Here is a 9,579-nt window from a genome sequence, read left to right as displayed (position 1 = left end):
CGCCCGAAGGATGCATCCTGAGAGGCAAAGGTGTCAAACGCATAAAATCTTAGAAACGTTTGAACCGAAGACCAAGTGGCTGCCTTACACAGCTGAACAGCTGAGGCACCACGTTTAGCAGCCCAAGAAGGGCCCACAGAACGAGTGGAATGAGCCTTAACAGAGGCTGGAACAGGTAAATGCTCTCGTATCTAAGCCTCCCTAATAACAGAACAAAACCAACGGGCCAAAGTCTGGTTGTTGGCAGGCCAACCCCTCTTATGAAAATCAAAGAGGACAAACAAGGAGTCGGACTTTCGAACAGAAGCAGTCCGATCAACATAAACTCTGAGAGCACGGACAATGTCCAACGAAGTCTCCCCTGCTGTAAGATCAGGGGACTGAAAGGCTGGGACCACCAGTTCCTGATTGATATGAAACTTAGAGACAACCTTAGGTAAACACTCAGGACGAGTGCCAAGCACTGCTCTGTCCTGGAGAAAATAATTAAGAAGGGGGGACTACATGAAAGTGCCCCCAACTCGGAAACCCTCCTTGCTGAAGCAATAGCCAAGAGAATCCTGAGAACACCCCGGAAAAAAAGTCTGTACGTCCGGTAACATAGCAATTCTACGTTGGTACCAAACCGATAAAGCAGACACGTGCACTTTCAGAGAGGAAAGGCGTAAACCTAAGTCCAAACCCGACTGAAGAAAAGCCAGAATCCTTGAAACTCTGAATACCTGAGGATCATAAGTTTCTGGACTCACACCACTGAAAGTACGTGTGCCACACTCTATGGTAAATCCTTGCAGAAGCAGGCTTGCGTGCCCTCAGCATGGTGGAAATAACGGAACTAGAAAAGCCCCGGGACCTTAAGACGGCCGTCTCAAGAGCCACGCCGTCAAAGACAGACGACCCAGATCCGGGTAAAGGTAGTGCCCCTGAGACAACAAGTCCTGCTGCTGAGGAGGAAGGTACGGAACGTCGATGGACAGACTCTGTAGGTTGGAGTACCACGGACGTCTTGGCCACGCTGGGGCCACCAGTACCAGAGTGCCTCCGTCCTGATAGAACTTGCGCAGGATCCAAGGCAGAAGGGATATCGGAGGAAACAGATATGCCAGCTGAAACGTCCATCTGACCTACAGAGCGTCCACCAGACTGGCGCCGTCGTCCCTTGTCCTTGACCTGTACACGGGCAACTTGTGACTGTGACGAGAGGCCATCAAGTCCATCTCCGGCAGTCCCTACTTGTCCATGAGTAGTGGGAATACCTCTGGATGAAGCGACCATTCCCCTGGATGCACGTCGTAACGGCTGAGGAAGTCTGCCTCCCAATTGAGGATTCCGGGAATGAAGACTGCAGAGATCGCTGGAAAGTGGCACTCCGCCCAGGTTAGGATGTGAGACACTTCTGCCATCGCAGCCCGGCTGTGAGTTCCTCCCTGGTGATTGATGTACGCCACCGTGGTGGCGTTGTCTGACTGCACTTGCACCGCCCTTCCGTGAAGAGTGGTGCCGGCCGACTGCAGAGCCCTGTACACGGCTCTTAGTTCCAGAACATTAATGGGGAGAGCCGCTTCCTCCGCTGTCCAACGACCCTGAAGTGACAAGGAGCCTGTCACCGCCCCCCAACCCCGAAGACTGGCATCTGTCGTGAGCCGAACCCAGTCCGGGATCCAAAAGGGGCGAACCTCGAGAAGGTGAGCTATTTAAAGCCACCAATTCAGGGACTGTCGTACATCTGGAGATAGCACCAGGGTCTGTGACCGGATCCGGTGAGGCAACCCATTCCAGTTTGCTAGAATCAGCCTCTGCAGAGGCCTGGAGTGAAACTGGGCAAATTCCACCATGTCGAATGCCGACACCCTGGAACCCAGCACTCTCATTGCCGAGTGTACCGAAAGACTGGCACAATCCAGGCAACTGCGTATCCGCAACTGTAGGGAAGATACCTTTTCTGGAGTTAGAAAGATCCGCTGCTGATGAGAGTCTAGGAGGGCCCCCAGATGGACCCTCTGCTGAGATGGGATCAGGGATGACTTCCTCCAATTTATTAACCATCCGTGCATCTGCAGACAAGCCACCGTCAGTTGGAGATGTTGCAGCAGAACCTCCGGAGAGCTTGCCAGCAATAGGAGGTCGTCCAGATACGCTAACAACCGTACCCCCTGGTTCCGAAGGTGGGCAGCCATAACTGCCATCACCTTGGTGAACACCCTCGGCGCTGTGGAGAGCCCGGAACTGGTAGTGACGGTGCAACAGAGCGAACCGCAGACACCTCTGATGTGACGTTGCTATCGGCACATGGAGGTAAGCGTCCTGGATATCCAGGGAGACCATGTAATCCCCTGGTTCCATAGCCAGAATTATGGAACACAAGGTTTCCATTCTGAACCTGGGAATCCTGAGAAACCTGTTCAAAGACTTTAAATTTAGAACGGGTCGATGGGAGCCATTGGGTTTCTGTACCAGAAACAGCAGAATAGTACCCCATCCCATGCTGAGATTGTGGAACAGGTACAATGACCCCTGCAGTCAGCAAGGAGTCTATAGCTTCCCTGATCAGCATAGCCTTGGCTATGTCCTGAGAAGGACTCGTGCAGAAAAACTAGTGAGGCGGTCTGCGCCGAAAAGACAGGGCGTACCCCTGGGAGACCACTTCTCGCACCCAGGCATCGGTGGTGGTATTGAACCAGCTCTGGGCGAAATGAAGAAGTCGGCCTCCCCTCTGGGATCCCCCAGAGGGAGGCCCGTCCCATCAGGCGGAAGGCTTATCTTCCTGTTTGGAAGAGGGACGCCTGGCACTCTAAGCTTGTTTCTTGGACCTAGCCAGTCTATCCACGATCCTATCCAAGTCTCGACCAAAAAGTAATTCCCCATTAAAAGGTAAGGCCTCCAGGCCCTTGTTTGAATCAGCGTCTGCTCTCCAGGACCTCAGCCATAAGGAGCGGCGGGCATGCACAGCCGCAGCCGACACCCTAGAGGTTAGCAGACTAGCGTCCAAGGAAGCTTCTCCAATATAAGAAGCCGCATCACTCATCTGTCCTAGTAATGCCCTCTGGACTTCCTGAGTATCCTCAGGAAAAGTGTCCCCTAAGGCATTGGCCCAACCCTAATGGCCTTAGCCACCAGGAAATGGCCCTGGACGGGCGAGCAATTGCTCCCGAGAGGGAATAAATAGACTTAAGGCAAGCCTCAACCTTTCTGTCCGTGGGATCCTTTAACGAGGAAACTGATGGTATTGGCAGCGTAGCACTCTTAATAAGGCGTGTGACATGGGAATCCACCGCCGGTGGAGCTACCCACTTCCTACAATGCGCCTCCGGGAATGGATAATTGGAAGCCAACCTCTTTTGAGGCACAAATCTCTTACTGGGTGTCTGCCAAGCCACCGCCATATGATCCGTTAATTGATCAGATAGGGGGAATACCGCCGAAGTCACCTTAGTTTTTTTTTTTTTTTTTTTTTTAAACTAGGGAATTTCTACTTAGGATCAGGTGCCTCATCCTCTATTAGGAGAATGGCACGCACCGCCCTAACCAGAGCTCGTACATTAATAGACGACCGAGATTCCAACTCCTGAGCCGAGGTGTACGAATCGGAGTCGTCCTGGACATCACCCTCATCTGAGGACCCCTCAGTGTCCGAAATCTGCGCCGCATGCAACTTATGTGCACGCTTAGACGCCCCTGCAGACCTGTCATTGTGCAGCATCGACTGAAAAGTCGAAGATGCAGCTGCCAGACTCTGGACTGAACTGGAGAGCACGTCCACCCATGGTGGAGGAGCTGCCACATTGGTCTGGAAAGGCACCACAGACTGTTGTGTAGCAGGAGTGGCCTGAAAATAGATAGGCAATCCTGAATAAGGGTCCACAGTCTGTGACCCAGAGGAACTCTGCAATAATTGCGGGGTACACTGGTAATGGGAAATGGTAGGCTGGGACAGAGTCCTCGTAGGGACAGCAGACGGAGCCGCAAGGCGGTCCGCCAGAGACACCAGCACCTGTGAAAACATAGCCCATGGTGGCTCCTGTGTCATAGGGGGTCTGGATTGACCAGGAGTCAACTGACACCACTCATCAAGGCCATCCAGAGATGCCACTTCCCTATGTGATCCCGCAGAGCAGCGCCTGCAGGAAAACAACACTGGAGTCCCGGAGTGCTCAACTTCACCCTCAGACATAACCAAATATAATGTACAGACAAAATATATATGGCAATAGAGGAAAAAAGAACTGCACTTCCCTGTGTGCTGAACAACAGTCCTGAATATGGCACTGTGTAGCACACAACTGTATGTGACAGACCTCACAAATACTTGATTTATATATGTGAGGTTAGTAGAAAAGCCCCTCCTCCACACCTGTAGGGCTAAGGAAGAAGGAAAGAGATAGATATAAGCTGACAGTAATAAGAGAAAAATACAGACAGCAGCACTGGCAAAAGTCACATACCATGCAGGAAGATATACTCACTGCACCTTTACACTACACTCAACCGCCCAGATTCAGTGTCTGGGAGGGCTATAGTGCTGTGTACGCCGTCCTAACAGGGGAGAGGTACACAGGGGGACCGGTCCGCGTGCTCCCTGAGGGATCTGCGCTGCCACATGTAGAAAAAAAAAAAATGGCCGCCAGAGACCTCAGAGGAGGAGTGGCCGAGTGAACTGCAGCTCAGGGACGCTAGACATGCAGGCTGAAAAGCGCGCTGAGCTGAGGGGAGGAGCCGCTGAACAGGGAAGGCTTCCTCCCCTGGCTGGCCATTAACCCCAGGGATGCTGGCTTCCCGCTTGCCGGTTATCCCTGGTGGTCTAGTGGTCCCACGGGTTATGGGGGGGGCCCGCCGCCACTGCCAGCAGCCTCCGGTCTGTCCCCAGGACCGGAGGCTAAAGGACTGCATTTAAGGTATTCCGCGCGCCGCCGCTAGCCAGCGACGCGCGGCTTACCTGAATCCCCGGCGACTCCGGCAGCAGTCCTGGGAGGTAGACAGAGTCCGGCTAGTACGGACTCTGTCCTCCCGCCGCGATCCCCAGATCAGTACTGGCGTCGCGGCGCCAGTCGGGGATCAGAGCGGCAGCGTGGGCGTCTGTACAGACAGCCCTTCGCTGCCGTCTGTAGTAAAAAGAGAAACTAAAATAAATAAAATCTATTAGAAAATAAAAAGCTTCTGGGGGCTGCTCCTGCAGCCCCCCTGCGCGGTGACCGAGTCCGGCCGGGCACCAGCTTACACTGAGGTGCCTGTGGCTCGGGGGCGGGGTATAGAGGAGGACCCAAGTGCATCCTGGGAGCTAAAAGCTTAACTGTGTGGTGCCCATGGATCCTGATCCAGCTATATCCCCCAAGGTCAACACTGTGGATCCCCTATGGACCCTGAAGTAGAAAATACAGATATATACACACACACACACACACTCCCATCTCCTGCAGCACTGACACAACACAGATATACACACACACACTCCCCTCTCCTGCAGCACTGACACAACACAGATATACACACACACACTCCCCTCTCCTGCAGCACTGACACAACACAGATATACACACACACACTCCCCTCTCCTGCAGCACTGACACAACACAGATATACACACACACTCCCATCTCCTGCAGCACTGACACAACACAGATATACACATACACACACACTCCTATCTCCTGCAGCACTGACACAACACAGATATACACACACACTCCCCTCTCCTGCAGCACTGACACAACACAGATATACACACACACTCCCATCTCCTGCAGCACTGACACAACACAGATATACACACACACACACACTCCCCTCTCCTGCAGCACTGACACAACACAGATATACACACACACTCCCATCTCCTGCAGCACTGACACAACACAGATATACACACACACACACTCCCCTCTCCTGCAGCACTGACACAATACAGATATACACACACACTCCCCTCTCCTGCAGCACTGACACAACACAGATATACACACACACTCCCATCTCCTGCAGCACTGACACAACACAGATATACACACACACACTCCCCTCTCCTGCAGCACTGACACAACACAGATATACACACACACTCCCATCTCCTGCAGCACTGACACAACACAGATATACACACACACACTCCCCTCTCCTGCAGCACTGACACAACACAGATATACACACACACACTCCCCTCTCCTGCAGCACTGACACAACACAGATATACACATACACACACACTCCCATCTCCTGCAGCACTGACACAACACAGATATACACACACACTCCCCTCTCCTGCAGCACTGACACAACACAGATATACACATACACACACACTCCCATCTCCTGCAGCACTGACACAACACAGATATACACACACACACTCCCCTCTCCTGCAGCACTGACACAACACAGATATACACACACACACTCCCCTCTCCTGCAGCACTGACACAACACAGATATACACATACACACACACTCCCCTCTCCTGCAGCACTGACACAACACAGATATACACACACACACTCCCATCTCCTGCAGCACTGACACAACACAGATATACACACACACTCCCATCTCCTGCAGCACTGACACAACACAGATATACACACACACACTCCCCTCTCCTGCAGCACTGACACAACACAGATATACACACACACTCCCATCTCCTGCAGCACTGACACAACACAGATATACACACACACTCCCATCTCCTGCAGCACTGACACTGACAACAACAGATATCACTGAGTTTTTTGCCTCAGCCTCTGAATTGTTAAACACTCACACAGCTCCTCGGGCTCTCGGCATCAGCTCCTCCTCCATGTGTCCTCCTTGGGCTCAAACAGCAGGCAATCAGCTCCTCCTCGGTTATGGCTGGGCAGGGAATGCTGGGAGCATCAGTCTCTCCCAGCAGTCTGTGTGTACTTTGGCCGGTAAGTCAGCTGCTCTGTGCAGGGGGTGGACCCGGGCAGCTGCTCTATGCAGGGGGTGGACCCGGGAGACATCTCTCTGTGTTAACAGACTCCCTGCCCCTGCGTCTTCCCTCACTGAAGCCCTGGCCCTGCCCCCATTACATCCAGACTCGCGCATGCGGTCCGGGCTTTCTGCTGTGCAGAGAGGAAAGCGGGGGATTACATGTACTGTGCGGGATAGCGGGAGCTCTCACCTTAATTCGGGAGGCTCCCGCAGAATTCGGGAGGGTAGGCAAGCATCGGGTAGTGTAGAGTGTGCAAGTAGCGGCAGCAGGGTTAGCGGTAGTGTAGTTTGTGCGGGGAGTGGGAGCAGGGGTAGTGTAGTGTGTGCAGGGAGCGGCAGCAGGGTTAGGGGTAGTGTAGTGCGTGTGGGGAGTGGGAGCAGGGTTAGGGGTAGTGTAGGGTGTGCGGGGAGTGGGAGTAGGGTTAGGGGTATTGTAGTGTGTGTGGGGAGTGGCAGCAGGGTTAGGGGTAGTGTAGTGCGTGTGGGGAGTGGGAGCAGGGTTAGGGGTAGTGTAGGGTGTGCGGGGAGTGGGAGTAGGGTTAGGGGTATTGTAGTGTGTGTGGGGAGTGGCAGCAAGGTTGTCGGTAGTGTAGTTTGTGCAGGGAGTGGGAGCAGGGTTAGGGGTAGTGTAGTGTGTGCGGGGAGTGGGAGCAGGGTTAGGGGTAGTGTATTGTGTTCGGGGAGTGGGAGCAGGGTTAGGGGTAGTGTATTGTATGCGGGGGATTGGGAGCATGGTTAGGGGTAGTGTAGCTTGTGCGGAGAGTGGGAGCAGGATTAGGGGTAGTGTATTGTGTGCTGGGAGTGGGAGCAGGGTTAGGGGTAGTGTGTGTGGGGAGTGGAAGTAGGGTTAGGGGTAGTGTTGTGTGTGCAGGGAGCGGGAGCATGGTTGGGGGATGTGTAGTGTGTGTGGGGAGTGGGAGCAGGGTTAGGGCTAGTGTAGTGTGTGCGGGGAGCGGCAGCAGGGTTAGGGGTAGTGTAGTGTGTGGGGAGAGGGAGCAGGGTTAGGGGTAGTGTAGTGTGTGCAGGGAGCGGCAGCAGGGTTAGGGGTAGTGTAGGGTGTGCGGGAGTAGGGTTAGGGGTATTGTAGTGTGTGTGGGGAGTGGCAGCAAGGTTGTCGGTAGTCTAGTTTGTGCGAGGAGTGGGAGCAGGGTTAGGGGAAGTGTAGTGTGTGCGGGGAGTGGGAGCAGGGTTAGGGGTAGTGTAGTAGGTGCGGGGAGTGGGAGCAGGGTTAAGGGTTGTGTAGTGTGTGCAGTGAGCGGCAGCAGGGTTAGGGGTAGTGTAGTATGTGCGGGGAGTGGGAGCAGGGTTAGGGGTAGTGTGTGCAGTGAGCGGCAGCAGGGTTAGGGGTAGTGTAGTGTGTGCAGAGGATTGGGAGCAGGGTTAGGGGTAGTGTATTGTGTGTGTGGAGTGGGAGCAGGGTTAGGGGTAGTGTATTGTGTGCGGGGAGTGGGAGTAGGGTTAGGGGTATTGTAGTGTGTGTGGGAAGTGGCAGCAAGGTTGTCGGTAGTCTAGTTTGTGCTGGGAGTGGGAGCAGGGTTAGGGGAAGTGTGTGTGCGGGGAGTGGGAGCAGGGTTAGGGGTAGTGTAGTGTGTGCAGTGAGCGGCAGCAGGGTTAGGGGTAGTGTAGTGTGTGCGGGGAGTGGGAGCAGGGTTAGGGGTAGTGTAGTATGTGCGGGGAGTGGGAGCAGGGTTAGGGGTAGTGTAGTGTGTGCAGTGAGCGGCAGCAGGGTTAGGGGTAGTGTCGTGTGTGCGGGGAGTGGGAGCATGGTTAGGGGTAGTGTAGTGTGTGTGGGGAGCGGCAGCAGGGTTAGGGGTAGTGTATTGTGTTAGGGGAGAGGGAGCAGGGTTAGGGGTAGTGTATTGTGTGCTGGGAGCAGCAGCATGGTTAGGAGTAGTGTAGTGTGTGCGGGGAGTGGGAGCAGGGTTAGGGGTAGTGTGTGAGGGGAGTGGGACCAGGGTTAGGGATAGTGTAGTGTGTGCGGGGGATTGGGAGCAGGGTTAGGGGATGTGTAGTGTGTGCGGGAAGCAGCAGGAGGGCTAGGGATTGTTTAGTGTGTGCTGGGAGCGGGAGCAGGTTTAGCGATAGTGTATTGTGTGCAGGGGATTGGGAGCATGGTTAGGGGTAGGGTAGTGTGTGCGTGGAGTGGGAGCAGGGTTAGGGGTAGTGTATTGTGTGCTGGGAGTGGGAGCACGGTTAGGGGTAGTGTAGTGTGTGAGGGAAGAGGGAGCAGGGTTAGGGGTAGTGTAGTGCGTGTGGGGAGTGGGAGCAGGGTTATGGGTAGTGTAGTGTGTGTGGGGAATGGGATCAGGGTTAGGGGTAGTGTGTGGGGAGTGGGATCAGGGTTAGGGGTAGTGTAGGGTGTTGGTAGTGGGAGCAGGGTTAGGGGTAGTGTAGTTTGTGTGGGGAGTGGCAGCAGGATTAGGGGTAGTATACTGTATGCGGGGATTCGGAGCAGGGTTAGGGGTATTGTAGTGTGTGTGGGGAGTGGCAGCAAGGTTGTCGGTAGTGTAGTTTGTGTGGGGAGTGGGAGCAGGGTTAGGGGTAGTGTAGTGTATGCGGGGAGTGGGAGCAGGGTTAAGGGTAGTGTATTGTGTTTGGGGAGTGGGAGCAGGGTTAGGGGTACTGTATTGTGTCCGG

Source organism: Taudactylus pleione, unplaced genomic scaffold (assembly GCF_031769625.1).
Source record: "Taudactylus pleione unplaced genomic scaffold, aTauple2 ptg000727l, whole genome shotgun sequence".
In the NCBI taxonomy this organism is placed as follows: Eukaryota; Metazoa; Chordata; class Amphibia; order Anura; family Myobatrachidae; genus Taudactylus; species Taudactylus pleione.
The sequence above is the reverse complement of the archived record's forward strand: the minus strand, read 5'-3'. Positions refer to the sequence as shown.